This window comes from Dipodomys merriami, unplaced genomic scaffold (genome assembly GCF_024711535.1).
Source record: "Dipodomys merriami isolate MVZ:Mamm:240054 unplaced genomic scaffold, mDipMer1.0.p SCAF_1, whole genome shotgun sequence".
Taxonomy (NCBI): Eukaryota; Metazoa; Chordata; class Mammalia; order Rodentia; family Heteromyidae; genus Dipodomys; species Dipodomys merriami.
Genome location: NW_027202270.1, coordinates 745,060 through 763,455, shown reverse-complemented (window position 1 = coordinate 763,455; position 18,396 = coordinate 745,060). Strand labels below are relative to the sequence as shown.

General features: G+C 58.3%; 1 protein-coding gene across 11 annotated transcripts in view; it reads right to left on the bottom strand.

Moving 5' to 3' along the window:
* Positions 1-18,171, bottom strand: part of Kif1a (kinesin family member 1A) — an 89,403-nt gene extending 71,232 nt beyond the window's left edge. For all 11 annotated transcript variants that reach the window (XM_070002754.1, XM_070002852.1, XM_070002937.1 and 8 more), the window contains exon 1: positions 18,089-18,171. The gene's annotated coding sequence lies outside the window, so the exon portion shown is untranslated. The remainder of the gene's footprint in view (positions 1-18,088) is intronic.
* Positions 18,172-18,396: the final 225 nt, after the last annotated feature.

Genomic DNA, 18,396 nt, shown 5'->3' with positions numbered 1-18,396 from the left:
TCGCATGCATGCGCACCACACACAGAAAGGCAAAGCCGGCACTCCAGGCCATCATGGCAGATTGGCATCAGCAGCGCTGGCTCATCCACAGTGAGAATAGAGCTAGAACTTTCTTTTTAAAAGCCCTCACGCTCAGGACCTCCGTGTGGCTTGGAGCAGAGACTCTGCCCGCACAGGAAGCTGCAGCCCGAGGCGGCGGTGGGCAGGGCTCCCCCACACAGCCAGCCGCTCTGCACAGCATGTTCAAGCCCGCCCAAAGGAATGAAAGGACAGAGCAGCAGGGACTGGGAGGCCAAGATTCCAGAGCAGGGGCTGCAGGGGACAGGAGACGCCGGTCATAGCGCGGGGCCCCGGGGCATTTGCATTCTGGGCACGGCGCCAGAGGCTGGGAATCTGGAGTCTTCCCAGGCAGAGAGCCGTTGCCGAGGGACAGAGAAAGCAGCAGTGTGGTCAAGAAAAAAGCTGGAGGCCAGGGTCCCAGAGAGGATGGCGCCGGGTCCTGGCAGGACACGCAGCCCCTCCATCCCTGACGATCTGGGCAGCTTCTGAATATGGAGAGTGAGGGATGAGGGGCAAAACGCAGGGAGTCTCTCCTCTCAAAGTCAGAGTGCACTTCCACAGCGCCGCTGCCATGGAACCGAGACTGAAGCTCAAGGTTTTCCAGAGGGTTCCGGGTGTCACCGTGGGCCAGATCTGGAGGCCCAGCAGGGAGCCCCAGAGCCAGGCGGGCCGGGCCTGGCAGACGGAGGGGCTGGCATGCCCTGGAGGCCGGAGGTGGGAGCCACTGAGGCTGAAGCGTGCTAACGCCGCGCTAACGTGGCCGCTGGCTTGGTAGACCAATGCCATAACCTAAGTGTGGCCTCTGAGGGCAGGATTCAAACAGTAATTCCTTAGAAAAATTAACAGCACAGCACAACGCATGCCAGGAAGGTGGCACTTGAAAGGTTTGTGGAGGAGGTGAGGAAAGATGAAGAGAGGAAGGGGTCACTGGTGATAATCACTGCAAATCCTGCAATGCTGGAAGCTTGAGGGAGGGGGGGGAGGGGGGAGGGGCAGGGAGGACGGGGAGGGGTGGGGAGGGCCGGGGAGGACGGGGAGGGGCGGGGAGGGGCAGAGAGGATAGGACGGGAAGGGGCAGGGAGGGGCAGGGAGGGCCGGGGAGAGGCGGGGAGGACAGGGAGGGGCGGGGAGGAGCAGAGAGGATAGGACGGGAAGGGGCAGGGAGGGGCAGGGAGGATGGGGAGGGGCAGGGAGGACAGGGAGGGGCGGGGAGGACGGGGAGGACAGGGAGGATGGGGAGGGGCAGGGAGGACAGGGAGGACATGGAGGGGTGGGGAGGGCAGGGAGGACAGGGAGGGGTGGGGAGGGCAGGGAGGACAGGGAGGGGCAGGGAGGATGGGGAGGGGCGGGGAGGGCCGGGGAGGACGGGGAGGACAGGGAGGACGGGGAGGGGTGGGGAGGGCAGGGAGGACAGGGAGGGGCGGGGAGGGCAGGGAGGGGTAGGGAGGGGCGGGGAGGGCAGGGAGGGGCTGGGAGGGCAGGGAGGGGCGGGGAGGGCAGGGAGGGGTGAGGAGGGGCGGGGAGGACAGGGAGGGGCGGGGAGGGGCAGGGAGGGGAGGGGCGAGGAGGACAGGGAGGGGCGGGGAGGGGCGGGGAGGGGAGGGAGGGGTGGGGAGGACGGGGAGGACGGGAAAGCGGCAGTCAATGGACACGCCTTGTACTTATACACTGACTTCACATGACTAAACATAATACACTGTAATTAAAGTTAAGATTGTATATAAAAGCACAACTCAACTAATGTGGACTGAACATTCCAAGCAAACCACTGTCAGATCAAGTTATTTTGTTTCCAAAGCTTATTATTTATGGTCAGAGTTGGGGATCAACTCATGTCCTCATGCTTACAGCATGACTCTTAAGTTAGTAAAGGTTTTATTTGGGCATTACTTATTTAGGTACAGGTCTTAGGACTTGAACTCCGGGTCCAGGAGCTCTTTTGCTCTACCACAGCTCCACAACCAGCTTTTTGGTAGTTAGTTGGAGATAAGAGCCTCAAGGACATTCTTGCCTGGGCTGGCTTCAAACTATGATCCTCAGATCTCAGCCTCCTGAGTAAGCAGGATTACAGGCATGCGCCACTGGTGCCCGGCTTAGTCAAATTTACTTTTAACTGACTCACAAAGACCATGTATTAATGGGGCAATGTGATATTTAGGTACTTATATACATTGTAAATGTTTGAGTCAGGTTCAACATTTGTCAAGTCCTCGCACCTTTTCCTTTTGAAACGCACAGCATTCTGCAGGTAGCGAGGTCGGCTCTTCCACTGCGGACTCCACAGTGAGTGCACAAGATGAAGCAATGCTCATCTCTCCGCACTCGACATAGGGTGACAGACCCCGTTCTTTTTATGCTGAATAGTACTGCACTGTGCGTAAGTGCTGCATCTTATCTGCTCATCAGAAGATGGGTGTGACGGCGGTTTGCCTGACTCTGCTACCCAGCCCAGTGCTGCAGTGAGCACTGGCGTCCAGATGTCTCTAACAAATCCACTGCGTTTTCTTAGCTACCCCACCGTGGGATCACTGGGTGGTGCCGAGCCTGAATTTCACTTCTTCTGAGGGCCATCCATCTTGTTACCACCGTGACGGGCCTCCCCTACACCCCTGCCCTCATGGGAGGGGCTCCCCTTTTCTCCACGTTCTCCCCAGATTTCACCCTGTGTCTTTTTGATGGCTCATCTCTCGGGGTGGGTAAGGTCTCATGGGGCTTTGGTGAGCACTTCCCCGTCACCACGGTGATTCTGAGCCACGTTCGTGTTCCTTCAGCCTTCTGAATCTCCTTGACAGCAACGTGCCCATTCAGGCTTCCTGTCCCTTTTTACACTGGGTTAATCTGATTTTTGTCCCAAGGCTTCCGAGTTCCTTGCCTGGTCTCCGTGCCCGCCCTGTCTGTCAGCTGCGGCTTGCGAGTGTGTTCTCCACTACAAGGTAGGAGGAAGTCTGGTTATTTCCTGTGCCACACAGAAGCGACACAAACCCATTTGCCTGTTTTTGCTTTTGCTTCTTGTGCCTTTGGAATCTTCTCCAAAACAAAGTTTGCCCATGTCTGGAGCCCTTCTCCTGTTTTCTTTCGCAGTTCTGTGGCTCTGGATCTTACACAGGAGCCTTGGATCATTTTGAGGTGACTTGTGTAGGTGAGTGGTCAGGGTCATGTCGCTTCTGCGTGGCTCCACGCCCCGCTTATTGAAGGCTGACCTTTCTCTAATACACAGTCTTAGCATCTTTGTCAAAAATCAGGCCGCATAGAGGTTTACAGCTGGGCTCTCTGCTCTGTTCCTTTGGTCCATGTGTCTGTTTTTATGCCAATATCATACTGCTTTGGTTACTACAACTTTGTGGTATGTTTCAAAGACAGGAAGTTTTACTAAAGATGGTTTTAGCAACTCAAGGTTTTACAGTTCCTTAATAGTTTTTCCTAGTTTTTGAAGAACATCATTGGGACTTTGAAGGGACTATATTAAATCTAGAGATTGCTTTGGACATTCTGATGATGTTGATTCTTCCAAACCATGAACCTAGGATGCCTTTCTATTCTTTTTGGGTCTTCTCCCATTACTTTTGTCAATGCTTAATAATTTTCATTACATAATTTTTTTACCTCTTTGGTTTAATTTATGCCTAGGTTTTTGAGGGTGTTATTGCAAACTGGTCTGCTTTCTTGATTTCTGTTCAAATAACTGGCCATCGTTATATAGAAACTATTGGTGTGTGTGTGTATGGCTGGGCTACAGCCCATGGCCTTACACATCTGGTAAGTACTCTACCATTGAGCTACAGTTTCACCCAATACTGTTCATTTTGTTTGGTGGCTTTCTGTCTGGCAACTTCTGTGAGCTCATTTGTTGCAGTCATTTTTGGAAGTCTTTTCTGGCGTTTTCCATACATAATTTCCATCTGAAAACAGTGAGAATTTACCTCCTTTCCATCCAGGTGCCCTTTATTTCTTCCTCGCGCTTAACTGCTCAGGTGGGAACTTCAGACACCGTCTGGGGTAGAAGTGGTGAAAGTGGCCATGGTCTCTGGTGAATGCTTCAGCTTTTCCTCATTCCGCAGAACAGGAGCTGTTGGCTTCTTGTAAGTGGTCTTTATTGTGTTAAGGTACATTCCTCCTGTAGTGAATCTATGCAGCATTTTTGTCATGAAGAGGTGTTGTACAACTCTTTGTGTACAGCTATTGGGATGATCAGATGGTTTTATTTTATATATTCTTAGTAGGATGCATGAGTCGTACAAGGGGTTCCATTGTCACACTTGTGCACATGAATACACTGAATCACACCCCCACCCCCACCCCCACCGCCCATGTTTTCAACAGGCCCTATTGTTCCGTTTTCACACGTGCCAACAAATGACTTTGAACGCATTCCCCTCTTTCCTCCCTCAATGGAGCCACCCACTCTGTCATTCACTTTCCGCTCCTTTAATGCATAGTTTCTGCACCAGAAACTATGGGGCTTTGTCTCTGATTCTACAGGTATGGTGCGTTAACTGGCCTGTGTCAAACCAACCTTGCATCCTAGAGTGAATTCTGCCTGATCATGGTCTATAATCATTTTCATGAGCTACTGGGTTTGGGTAGCCAGGATTTTGCTGAGGACTCTTACAAGGCTATTTGTGTGATGGTAGTTTCCTTGTGCTCTCTCTTTCTTCCATTGTTATCAGTGCTATGTATTTACCTGGGTCTGACATCTGAGTCATGTGGCCTGTGAAATGTATTTAGAAGATCTTCTTCCTCTTCTTTCTTTTTCTTTTGGAAATACTATAAGTATTGAATTGCTTTTAGGGACTGGAGCGGGGAGGTACCGGGGCCTGGAGTCAGGGCCTGGTCACTGTCCTTTAGCTTTTTCACACCAGGTTGGTATTCTAATGCCTGAACCTCAGCTCCACTTCCAGCTTTTTGGTGGACTGGAGTCATTGGCTTTGAACGGTGCTGCTCAGATCTCAGCCTCCAGAGTGGCTGGATCCCTGGCACGAGCCTGGCTTTTTTCCTTCTGCAAGGTCAGTGGGAAGCCATCTGGTCCAAGGCTTTGCTTTGAAGGGACAGCTCCTATGACTGACTCGGTCCTGCTACTTGTGATTGGTCCTCCTCCAGCCTCGGAAAGGTGCATGACTGTGTGTGTCTGCTCCCGCTGGGTGATCGGGGTGTCGCCACAGGCTTGCTCTTCACGGGGTCCCACAGTCCTGGGCACGTCTGCAGGGCAGGCTGTCACATTTCCCTTTCAGCTCTGAGCTTAGTTTTCTCATTCTCTCCTGTCTGGCTGAGGATTTATCGATTTTATCTTTCAAAAACAAAAACAGTCTGTGGAGTCTGTTTTATTTATTTGTGCTCCAAACCGTATTCCTTCCTTCGGCTGATTCTGTGCTGTTTTTTCTAATTCCTTAAGATCACTGACTTAGTCACTGAGGGTCACAGACTTGAGGTCTCTCTGCTGTGGGCCACGCGTGCCGACCGCTCCACCCGTCCCGCTCAGAGCTGCATCCGCAGCACCCACAGGGCTTGCCTTGGTGTCACCCCTTGTGGTTCAATTCAAGGCTTCCAAATCCCTTCTGAGTCCCACCTTTATCAGCGGTTGTTGAGGTAACTTAATTTCTATGTATTTTGATGATTTCCAAAGCTTTTCTTGTCATAGGTTTCTAGTGGGTGGCCACGCGGCTGTAGAGCACTGGCTGGGAGTGAGACTGTGCACGCATGTAAGATGGGTGGAGTGAGTCTGTGCACGCGTGTGAGGTGGGTGGAGTGGGTGTCTGTGCACGCGTGTGAGATAGGTGGAGTGGGTCTGTGCACGCGTGTGAGGTGGGTGGAGTGGGTCTCTGTGCACGCGTGTGAGATGGGTGGAGTGGGTCTGTGCACGCGTGTGAGGTGGGTGGAGTGGGTCTGTGCACGCGTGTGAGGTGTGTGGAGTGGTTCTGTGCACGCGTGTGAGGTGGGTGGAGTGGGTCTGTGCACGCGTGTGAGGTGTGTGGAGTGGGTCTGTGCACGCGTGTGAGGTGTGTGGAGTGGGTCTGTGCACGCGTGTGAGGTGGGTGGAGTGGGTCTGTGCACGCGTGTAAGATGGGTGGAGTGAGTCTGTGCACGCGTGTGAGGTGGGTGGAGTGGGTCTGTGCACGCGTATGAGATAGGTGGAGTGGGTCTGTGCACGTGTGTGAGGTGGGTGGAGTGGGTCTGTGTGCACACGTGTGAGGTGTGTGGAGTGGGTCTGTGCACGCGTGTGAGGTGGGTGGAGTGGGTCTGTGCACGCGTGTGAGGTGGGTGGAGTGGGTCTGTGCACGCGTGTGAGGTGGGTGGAGTGGGTCTGTGCACGCGTGTGAGGTGTGTGGAGTGGGTCTGTGCACGCGTGTGAGGTGGGTGGAGTGGGTCTGTGCACGTGTGTGAGCTGGGTGGAGTGGGTCTGTGCATGCGTGTGAGCTGGGTGGAGTGGGTCTGTGCACGCGTGTGAGGTGGGTGGAGTGGGTCTGTGCACGCGTGTGAGGCGGGTGGAGTGAGTCTGTGTGCACGCGTGTGAGGTGGGTGGAGTGGGTCTGTGTGCACGCGTGTGAGGTGGGTGGAGTGGGTCTGTGTGCACACGTGTGAGGTGGAGTGGGTCTGTGCACGCGTGTGAGGTGGGTGGAGTGGGTCTGTGCACGCGTGTGAGGTGGGTGGAGTGGGTCTGTGCACACGTGTGAGGTGGGTGGAGTGAGTCTGTGCACACGTGTGAGGTGTGTGGAGTGGGTCTGTGCACGCGTGTGAGGTGTGTGGAGTGGGTCTGTGCACGCGTGTGAGGTGGGTGGAGTGGGTCTGTGTGCACGCGTGTGAGGTGGGTGGAGTGGGTCTGTGCACACGTGTGAGGTGTGTGGAGTGGGTCTGTGCACGCGTGTGAGGTGGGTGGAGTGGGTCTGTGTGCACGCGTGTGAGGTGGGTGGAGTGGGTCTGTGCACGCGTGTGAGGTGGGTGGAGTGGGTCTGTGTGCACGCGTGTGAGGTGGGTGGAGTGGGTCTGTGCACGCGTGTGAGGTGTGTGGAGTGGGTCTGTGCATGCGTGTGAGGTGGGTGGAGTGGGTCTGTGCACGCGTGTGAGGTGGGTGGAGTGGGTCTGTGCACGCGTGTGAGGTGGGTGGAGTGGGTCTGTGCACACGTGTGAGGTGTGTGGAGTGGGTCTGTGCACGCGTGTGAGGTGGGTGGAATGGGTGTCTGCACGCGTGTGAGGTGGGTGGAGTGAGTCTGTGCACGCGTGTGAGGTGGGTGGAGTGGGCCTGTGCACGCGTGTGAGGTGGGTGGAGTGGGTCTGTGCACGCGTGTGAGGTGGGTGGAGTGGGTCTGTGCACGCGTGTGAGGTGGGTGGAGTGGGTCTGTGCACGCGTGTGAGGTGGGTAGAGTGGGTCTGTGCACGTGTGTGAGGTGGGTGGAGTGGGTCTGTGCATGCGTGTGAGCTGGGTGGAGTGGGTCTGTGTGCATGCGTGTGAGGTGGGTGGAGTGGGTCTGTGCACACGTGTGAGGTGGAGTGGGTCTGTGCACGCGTGTGAGGTGTGTGGAGTGGGCCTGTGCATGCGTGTGAGGTGGGTGGAGTGGGTCTGTGCACGCGTGTGAGATAGGTGGAGTGGGTCTGTGCACGCGTGTGAGGTGTGTGGAGTGGGTCTGTGTGCACGCGTGTGAGGTGGGTGGAGTGGGTCTGTGCACGCGTGTTAGCTGGGTGGAGTGGGTCTGTGCACGCGTGTGAGGTGGGTGGAGTGGGTCTGTGCACGCGTGTGAGGTGGGTGGAGTGGGTCTGTGCACGCGTGTGAGATGGGTGGAGTGGGTCTGTGCATGTGTGTGAGGTGGGTGGAGTAGGTCTCTGTGCACGCGTGTGAGGTGGGTGGAGTTGGTCTCTTGTGCACGCGTGTGAGATGGGTGGAGTTGGTCTCTTGTGCACGCATACACAGAGGAGCCAGTGGAGTGGGTGTCTGGGTTCGTGGGTCAGGCCACTCAATCTGGGTGTAATGCAAAGCAGAACAGCACAGCGTCAGTAACAGGGCTAAATTCTTAAACCTAGTTGTGAGAATTGAAATAAATTGCGGATTGAAATAAACTGCTGTCTTTCTAAATAAATTTTGTAACTTGTTTAATTCCGCGATGTAGTGTGCATGTTAATCCTAAAGGAAATTATTTTAACATAAAAATATTACTAGACAGTTCAAGTTAAGTAGATACACACATGCATGCATACATGCATACATACGTACATGCATGTATGCATACATGCATACATAGATAAATGACTCAACCAGGCATGGTGGCACACATCTGTAATCCCAGCACTCAGCTGTCAGAGGCTAGATAGGAAAATGAGGAGTTTGAGGCTGGCCTGGGCTACTTATCTAGATCCAACATGAAAGAAAAGAAGAATGGAAGGAAAAAGGCAGGAAGAGAAGAAAAACATTTTGGCTGACAAACCCTCGTGTGTGTACTGTTTTCTCGTTAAAAAATACTAAGGGTGACTGTCACCTCTGCGACTACAATGACACAACGCCATCCACTACAAAACACCTGGGATCCAGGGCAAATGAGCAAACATCAGACAAAGTAAGAGATGTCCTGGGAAGGAAACAAGATTCCTAAGTAAAACCAAAGAGTTTGAGGAAGGGCGTGCGGCCAGGGCAGAGGCGCGTCTGCACGGAGCAGTGCGGGCACTGGCGTCCAGGGGCCTGGGCCTGGCTCTCTGGGGACGGAGCGGAGGGGGCGCCTCACGCCCAGAGGAAGGCCCTTCAGAGCCAGCTCAGAGACAGGAGGCCACCGATGTCCTCATGCCAGTTCCGCTTCACGCTCAAAACCCCCGTGACCCAAGCCCAGGGGAGGGGTCGGGCACCAGCACCCAAAGCTGCAGACCAGTGAGGCCCAGAGCAGACCTGCCCCTCCCTGCAGAGTGCCGGGCCGGCCCCGCTCCCCAGAGGAAGATCACACCTGAGCTCACGATCTAATGCCACCAAACACTCGGAGACGTAGTTCATCTCCTGCAAGAGCCACAGAGACAGAGGGGGGAGGGGCGTGGATGGCGGCCTCCGGGAAAGAGGGGGGGCGTGGATGGCGGCCTCCGGGAAGGGGGGGCGTGGATGGCAGCCTCCGGGAAGGGGGGGCATGGATGGCGGTCTCCGGGAAGGAGGGGGGCGTGGATGGCGGCCTCTGGGAAGGGGGGGCGTGGATGGTGGCCTCTGGGAAGGAGAGGGGGTGTGGATGGCGGCCTCTGGGAAGGAGAGGGGGTGTGGATGGCGGCCTCTGGGAAGGAGAGGGGGTGTGGATGGCGGCCTCTAGGAAGGAGGGGGGCGTGGATGGCGGCCTCTGAGGAGGAGGGAGGGCGTGGATGGCGGCCTCTGAGAAGGAGGGGGGCGTGGATGGCGGCCTCTGAGAAGGAGGGGGGCGTGGATGGCGGCCTCTGGGAAGGAGGGGGGCGTGGATGGCGGCCTCTGGGAAGGGGGGCGTGGATGGCGGCCTCTGGGAAGGGGGGGCGTGGATGGCGGTCTCCGGGAAGGAGGGGGGCGTAGATGGCGGCCTCTGGGAAAGAGGGGGGCGTGGATGGCGGCCTCCGGGAAGGAGGGGGGCGTAGATGGCAGCCTCTGGGAAGGGGGGGCGTGGATGGCGGCTTCCGGGACTTCAGATGCTGGATTGGCCGGATTCGGATGGTAGGTAGAACTGCACGTTTAGGCAGCCTACGGATAGAGGCGGTAATAGGAAACGAAGGAGTAAACTGTGAAAATGAACCACAGAGGACTTCTGGAAATAAAAGTGCAATTATTTCTGCACTGTTTACTACAGCCAAGGGCATCTGGAAGCAGCCCAGAGGCCCAGACAAGTGGATCAAATATGCATGCCTGCGTGCGTGCGTGCCTGCGTGTGTGTGTGTGTGTGTGTGTGTGTGTGTGCGTGCGTGTGTGCGCGTGCCTGCCTGCCTGCATGTGTGCGCGTGCCTGCATGCGTGTGCATGTGTGCACATGCCTGTATGCATGCATGTGTGTGTGTGTGTGTGCGTGTATTACTATTTCCTTTTCAGGGGATTCTGCTTTGTTGGGGGAGGGGAGGTGAAGGGAGATATGGCAGACAAGGGGAGAGAGGAAGGTGAATGAACACAACATCGCATTCAACATACCTATGTGAAAAACGGAGCCAGGGACCCAGATAACCAGCTCGAACAGATAAGGCTGGGAGAGACAGGGAAAATGATGGAAGGGGTGACATCCATCAAGAGACCTTGTATTCATAAACTACATGCTGAGCGGAAATGCCTCTGTACAACTACCTGCATTAAAAAGGCAACTGTTTAAAATATGAAACACAGCAGACACGTTGCTCTGCAGATCAGGGGGAGCTGAGAACGCATTAATGAACTGGGAAATGTGTCAGAAGAAATTAGGTAACATGCTCCAGAGACAAAGCTGAAGCCTATTTTCAGGTTAGGTGAGGATTTTGTTAATTCATCATGGCAGGGATTCCAGCACAAGGCTCGCTGATAGATCAAGCAGCCATAACTAACAAGAATATGCACGCACGAGCCACATACAACTAACCAGGACCTCTTAATACAGAGATACAGTGTAGCAACTGGGCTCTGTCCTCAATTCCAGCCAGGAGGGAGTCTTCCAACCCTTGGAGTGGTACAAGACCCAGGATTTTCCGAAGTCCACAACTGGCAGATCGTGGGATTTAGAAATAAGTTTAAAATCAACAAAAGGAGCTGGGTGCTGATGGCTCACACCTGTCATCCTAGCTACTCAGGCAGCTTGAGACCTGAGGATTGTGGTTCAAAGCCAGCCTGGGCAGGAAAGTCCGTGAGACTCTTATCTCCAATGAACCACCAGAAAACTGGAGGTGGTGCTGTGGCTCAAGTGGTAGAGCATTTGCCTTGAGCAAAAAGACTCAGGGACAGCACCCAGGCCCTGAGTTTAAAAATAAAAAAATCAATCAAACATAACTATTGTTTAGGCATTTTAAAATATGCTTTTAACTAACTAGTACACCAAAGAAGAAACCATGGTGGTAAGACAGAAGATGTAGTAAGTGGTCGTGGAAACGCTGCCGGCAAAGCACCTGGCGCTTCCCTCTCCTTGGGCCAGGACACGCCACAGGCGCCACCCGTGAACGGGACAGCAGCCAGTGCCAGGAAACGTGACAGTGCCCAGCTGCAGACCCTGCACCACAGGCAGGCCAGGCCCCAGGGCCCCAGGGCCCCAGCACAAGCCCAACCCACAGACCTGGGGTCCTGGGAGGGAGGACCAGGCTGAAGGGACGGGGCTAGGGGCTGGGGGCTGGGCAGCTGGGAGCTGAGCCGAGTTCTGGAAAGGAAGGAGCTTCTCAGGACGACTCCAGAGTGGGTGCTCACATGACGCAGACACAAAACACCCAGGTGTGGAGGGCTGAGCAGCAGCCAAGCCCACACGAATGAGGGACAAAAGCCCTGGCCTCCCTCCCGCTGAGGATCTTCAGTGCAGACTCCGGGAAGTCATGTCTACACCTGCTCCAGACCCACTCTAGAAGCAAGGACAGGCCCTGCTGACCCGCAGGCCCTCCCATAGCTGGCTGCCTACAGAACAGTGCCCAACACACTCTCCAGGAGGAAACCCTGCCACACAAAAACCAGGTCCAGCATCCAGCTAGAAATGACCAGCACACCATGGAGCAGGGTAAAAATTCACCGGCAGACACATGAATATTTTTCTATAACGTCACAGAAAACTAATTCATAAAAATGTGCCCACAGCTGAGCACCGTGCCCACCCCTGCAGTGTTGGCACTGACGGGGCTGAGCAGACACTGGAGCCCAAAAGCCCACCAGCATACGGAGATGGCATTTCAAAAATAACAATTCTATCTGAGAACACAAAAAAATAAAGTTTTACGTATAAAATAGGCAGCAGACCTTAACGCGTGTGTGTGTGCAGATAGCTGCGGGTTGTACATGTAAAGCCCTCCCAAAACCCTTCACAGATGAGCTCCGCTATTCAGTGAATATTCTACAGGATTAAGGCTGGGGAGGGTGGGGGGGATGGGCGAGAGGGCTGAAGGGAGTGACACAGATCAGGATGCGCGGCATTCATCAGCCACCTTGTTACACGGCAACGTCCTTACAGATACTTACTTACAGATAGTAAAATTAACTGAAATGTATGCCAGAGATGGTGGCGCATACCTGTGATCCCTGCCACTCAGGAGGCTATCCAGGAAGATCTTGAGTTTGGATCCAGCTTGGGAAAGTTAGTGAGACCCTACCTCAAAAGCAAACAAAATCAGAAAGGACTGGCTGAAATGGCAGAGTGCTTTCCTAGCCCTAGCAAGTGGTAGGCCCTGGGTTCAAGTCCCATACAAGCATCATCATCATCGCCACCATCATATAGAAATGCTTTCAGACATCGGGAAAACGAAAGAAATAACACACTCCTGGCTCATTCCTCGAGGCAAACATAACTGGCAACATTACAGGCCAATTTCACTGAGGAACTTAGACACAAAGTCCCAAAGAATTCTCTCTCCAGGAGTATCACCTCCTGGAGTTTACCTCCAGAGCTCTGCTTCCCAACGTCACCACACCCCAGGTTAAACAGACCAAGGCTGAGGTCCTCCATGGGTAGAAAACACATTTCTTAACAATAAAGCACTGAGCAGTATTATAATAGAACTACTGTGGAAACAAGATCTCTCCAGCTCCATCTGACGTTAAACTGACTATGTAGCCAAAGCTGGCTGAAAACCTCCAAGTGCTCCTGCCTCAGCCTCCTGGTGCTGGTATTGCAAGTGTCAGCCACCGCTCCAGCTGTGTACCAGAAAGTCATCCAAACATTACACCTAACAGTGAGCAGGAGGCTCCTGTTTTCAGGAAGCAGGGGTCAGCAGGTCCTGGTCACACTAATAAGACAAGAAAAGTAACAAACAGCATAAAATTGACTGGGAAGGATTTGCAGACTTTTTGCTCATCTACACAGAATTCAAGATTCCTCTTCAAATTATTGGAGTTAGTAGGAAGATTTAGCTGTTGAAAATCAATTAATTATATGTCACAAATCTATATACCACTAACAAAGAGCAATCATTCATGCACATAAGCTGGGCACAGTGGTGTATGTCTGTACTCCCAGCTACTCAGGAGAGAGAAGCAAAGGATGGTTGTGCAGGAGACCAGCTGGAACAAAGACCCCATCTCAAAAACAAAAGGGCATCAGAAGGGCAGCAGGAGGCTGGGAAGCCCAGAGTTCGATGCCCAGCATTGCACACACAAAAAAGAGAAACATGTAACTTTTATGATAAATATTTTTCAAAAACTTGTACAGAAAATCTAAATAAATGAAGAACTGTGACCTTTTGTGGGAGAAATAAAATTCTCAGTATCTTAGAAATGTTCCCTTGCACCCAAATAAACACAAATGATCAACGTCATTTCAAGTGACATCACAAGACGTTGCTTCTAAAAATGTGTAATAAAGCATAAGAGCAGGTGTGCAAAAGTCTGGAAGAAAACACTCGAGCACACTCCAGTGATGGCCTGGCTTCCAAGTGGGACTCCCCTGGAGATCTGCCCCCCCAACTGTGCCACGCTGAGGACCAGGTGTAACACCAGAGCCACTGTGGCTACTACGTAGCTTCATGTGTACAATTGGTAGAGCTCAGTGGACTAGGCAACATACAGAATTAGATCCTGCTGTGTGCAAAGCACATCCCATGCGGACAGAAGACCTAAACATGAACAAAATCACTTGAAAGGAAGCCACCTTCCAGCTGTCAGTGAAGAAGGGCATGTGACATAGAAGGTCTAGAATCAAAACCAAGGAAAAGCCAGCCAGGCATCGGTGGCTCACGCCTGCCATCCCAGCTACTCAGGAGGCTGAGACCTGAGAATCCTGGTTCAAAGCCAGCCTGGGCAGGAAAGTCCATGAGACTCTTACCTCCAATAAACCACCAAAAGGGCAGAGGCAGAGCTATGGCTTGAGCTGCAGAGCACTAGCCTTGAGTGAAAAGTGAAGGGACAGTGCCCAGGTGCTGAGTTCAAGCCCAGAACCAGCACAAAAAGAGAAAGTCCAGGAGCTCCCCACCCAGAAACAGTGTCTGTGGCGCGTCATCCAACAAGGATGCATGGGGACTGACCAAAGTCCGCATGCAGAAGCCACAGAGGAAAGCGGGGCCAGGAGATGCAAACACGCAAATTTACACGGAAAGATACGCGACAGCCATTCCGTGTGACTTTAACACGGACCACGGGCACCCCACGATGCCTAACCGGGAATGCCCCAAGGTAGATGGCCCAGAGTCTACGCCGCCAGGCAGACCTCACACGGTACGCGCAACTGCTCCCAGCCGCAGCCTCTCCAGCAGCCGGGACAACTGATACCAGAAATTTTCTTTCTTTCTTTTTTTTTAATAGCTTGCCTTGGAGAAATGGGTTAATCGGTGAATCACCTTGAAAACGCTGTGGCAGGATCTGGTTGAGCGCTGCCCACGCGGCCAGCTAGAAGCTGCACCAAAGGCCATGCATGGGACCGGTACGCCCCCCCCCCACACACACTGGGTGCTGGGCGCATGGGCGGTGTCTGTCCTCGCTGCGTGCATCCTGAGAGCCTCACACTGCCAGCGGCACAGTGAGAGCACACCAAGGCCCACTGCAGGCTTTGCCCATCCAAAGTCCGCAGCAGCCAGCCAGGGCGGAGCTGAGGGAGTCGGGGCGGCAGGCTGGTGGGGTGGACAATGAGAGCGGGGCTGTAGCAGGCCAGATGTGGCACGAGTCTGAAGAGAGAATGCTGCGCTGAGTGCCCTGTTGCGGCTGGGGGTGGGGAGCGGGCTGGAGACGCTGTTCTCAGAGCCCCGCTGAGTACCTGCCTGAGTGCAGGTCTTGTCATGTGACGTGATTTTAGACCCCCCCCTTTCCACCTGCAGCTGCCAGGCCCAGCCCTGAGGCCCGCTGGGAGCCCCCAGTACACGGGTCCCACCCCCTCCTCCGGTTTCAGGGTACAAACACTAGATTATTCTGTGCCCCCTCTGCTCCAGACACCAATGCTGGTACCCCACTTTTCAGACACAGACTCTGCGGCTTCTGTGAAGCCATGTGACTCACAGGACAGGACTGGGGTCTAGCTCAGCTTTCTGACTCCAATGACAGTGCTCCTTTAGAACCTTCTGGCCACACCCACCACTCCCAGGAGCAGGGTAGGACCTGGTGCGTGCAAGCACCAGTGGATCCCGGGGGAACAGCTGCACCTTGGGCTGGGGACGCTGGGCTGGCTGCACCCAAGGCTGGCTGGGCAGGACCCCTGGCTCCTCTGGGCCTCATGTGACCTTCAAGGTTTAGGCCTTGGGGTAGGGACAAGCGTTGGCTGTTCCCACAGGCCTCCTTCTTCTGCTGGCTGGTGCCCAGGCTTTCTCGGAGGGGCACTGGGGTTCCTGACCATCTCCCTCAGGTGGACCTCTCCACCAGCTCAGGCCAGGACGGGGCTGGGCCCATGGGGAGCAGCTTCGGAGGCCATGGGCCATGGGCCCTGGGCCGTGGTTCTCGGCTGCTTTGTGCGTGTCATCTGGTCCCCCCTCCCACCTGTCCCAGGGCTGCCCGTGGCTACAGGCACTGGCACTGGCGTGATTACAGAGACTGCAGCAGGCCAGGCAGGGGGCAGATGGAGGCCCAGGCAGGAGTCCAGACTTGCCCCTGCAGCCTGAACCTGAGCAGAGGTCACAGGCAGAGAGAGCCCCAAGGCCGTCTGGAGAGCTCAGCCTGCCCTTGCAGGACCTGGGAGCTCCGGAGCCAGCAGAAGGGCTGGGCGGGTGGGAGGGTGAGCCCCTGGGGTCCGGAGCTGGCCTGGCGGGACCCCTGCAGAGTCCCATTGCAGGGTGGCAGGCCCGGCAGGGGGCTCCTCCTTCCTCACAGAGACACTGGGGGGGGGCCGGGCAGGCCATGGGCGGGCCCCAGCTGCGCGCAGCAGGCAGCAGCAGGCTGGTGACCTGGGTGGGGCTAGGGGACCCCTGCCCCCCAGCTGGTGCCACAGCCCCAGACGCAGACCTAGGATCCTGACAGTGAGGGGTCGGCAGGCAGAGCCACCACCCGCGCTGCCCCCTCAGGTCTCAGAAATGGCGCTGGTCTGTGCTCAGGGCAGCGGGAGGGACACCCCCAGCTGCCTCTGGCCACCCGCTGGGGGAGGGGAGCCCTGTCCCCCAGGCCTGAGCATGCTCACCGGCGCACTGGGAAACATCGGGGTCTGTGCCAGGGTCTGTATGAGCCCACCCGCAGCGGCCCTCCATCCCCACCGCCCAGACCCCTCCCAGCTCCCAGCAGGGCTCAGGCTCAGCAGGGTGTGGCTCCTGACACCCGCAGCCCCTCTGCCCACCCTCGCCAGGGGCACCGGACTCTGGGGACCGTCCCCACCCCGGCTGGCCAGGCCCCAACCGGAGGGCCTCTGGGGGACCCCCTCCTCCCACCTCCTCCGCCCCCCATCTCCTCCTCCCTCCGTCTCCTGGGGGAGCCTGCGGAATTCCCAGAGGACAGCGGTCCGCATCCACAGTGACAGCAGAAAATGACCGCAGGGGGCCGGGGTGGGGGCTCCGGGCCGGGCGGGGCCCCCGTGGGCCCCGGCACCCCCGCGCCCCGCCAGCGGTCCTGGGCCCGCATCGCTGGAGGACTCGCTGCCCTTCACACGCTGGGGGAGGGAGAAGCCGGGACTCCCTGCGGGGCCCCGAACCCGGGACCCCAGAGGGTCCTCAAGGTGTGCGAACAAAGCGGTCCCGGCGGCCCCGCACCCCGCCGCCAGATCACCCCCAAACCCGCAGACTGGGGGGGGACGGCCACACCTGCAAAATGGCCGCCGCAGGTGGAGGAGCCGGGCCCCCGCCCGCGCCCCCGGCCCCCTCCCACCGCGGCGGCCAGGGCGGCTGCGCGGGACGGCTGGGCCCCCTCCCCCGCCGCCGCGTGACCCCGCGCACCCAGCACTGCGGGCACGGGGGGGGGCGGGGGGCGGCGGGGGAGGGGGGACCGCGGGGGAGGGGGGACCGCGGGGGAGGAGGGGCGGGGGAGGGGGATCGCGGAGGGGGGCGGGGGAGGGGGACCGCGGAGGAGGGGGGACCGCGGAGGAGGGGGACCGCGGGGGAGGGGGGACCGCGGAGGAGGGGGACCGCGGGGGAGGAGGGGACCGCGGGGGAGGAGGGGACCGCGGGGGAGGGGGGACCGCGGGGGAGAGGGGACGGCGGGGGAGGAGGGGCGGCGGAGGAGGGGGACCGCGGGGGAGGGGGACCGCGGGGGAGGGGACCGCAGGGGGCGGCGGGGGAGGGGGACCGCGGGGGAGGGGGACCTCGGGGGAGGGGGACCGCGGGGGAGGGGGACCTCGGGGGAGGGGGACCGCGGGGGAGGGGGACCGCGGGGGAGGGGGACCGCAGGGGGCGGCGGGGGAGGGGGACCGCGGGGGAGGGGGACCTCGGGGGAGGGGGACCGCGGGGGAGGGGGACCTCGGGGGAGGGGGACCGCGGGGGAGGGGGACCGCGGGGGAGGGGACCGCAGGGGGCGGCGGGGGAGGGGGACCGCGGGGGAGGGGGACCGCGGGGGAGGGGGACCGCGGGGGGACCGCAGGGGAGGGGGACCGCGGGGGGCGGCGCGCTCGGGGCCGCGCCGGCGGCCCGTGACTCGGCATCTCCGCCCTCCCCGCCCCCCGCGGCCCCCGCGGTCCCCCTCCCTCCCCGGCGGGCGGCCGGGCGCAGCGGCGTTCCGAGGCGGGGGCGGGGGTCCGCGCGGCCCGGCGGCCCCGAAGCGGGTCCGAGGCCGAGGCCGAGGCCGCCCCGCCCGCAGCGCCCCGCCGCCGCCGCCGCACCTGTTCCCCGGCCACGCAGACGCCGCATCCGCGGGCGGCCCCGCCCGGGCGGCCGGGCCCCGGGAGGACCGGGCCCGCCGCAGCCCCCGGCCGCGCCCCGCGCCCAGGCCGCGCCCCTGCCGAGGCCCCGCGGCGCCGCGGTGCAGGGCGGGCGCCCGAACCGCCCATTGTTCTCCGCGGGGACCCAGGTGGCGGGCGGCGGCCGGGCTCCGACCCGGCGCGGGTGCGGGCGCGGCGCGGCGCGGGCCTTACCTCTCCGGCGTCCTGCGCCCGGCCGCGGTGCGGTCCCCGAGCCCGAGCCCCGCCGCTCGCCCGCCGCCCTGGGCGCTGTGACGGCGGCGCCGCGTGACGGCCGCGCCCGCACCCGCGCCCCGCCCGACCCCCGCCCGCCGGCCGCTGGTTGGCTGCGCGCGGGGAGGGGGTGACGTCACCAGCGGGGGGGCGGACGCCGAGGCGGGGCGCGCCGCCCTCCCCCGCGCCCCCCGCCCGTCCCGCACCCCGACCCCCGCCCGCCCGCGGACCCGGCCACGACGCCCCCCCCCCCCTGCCGCACGCCAGGC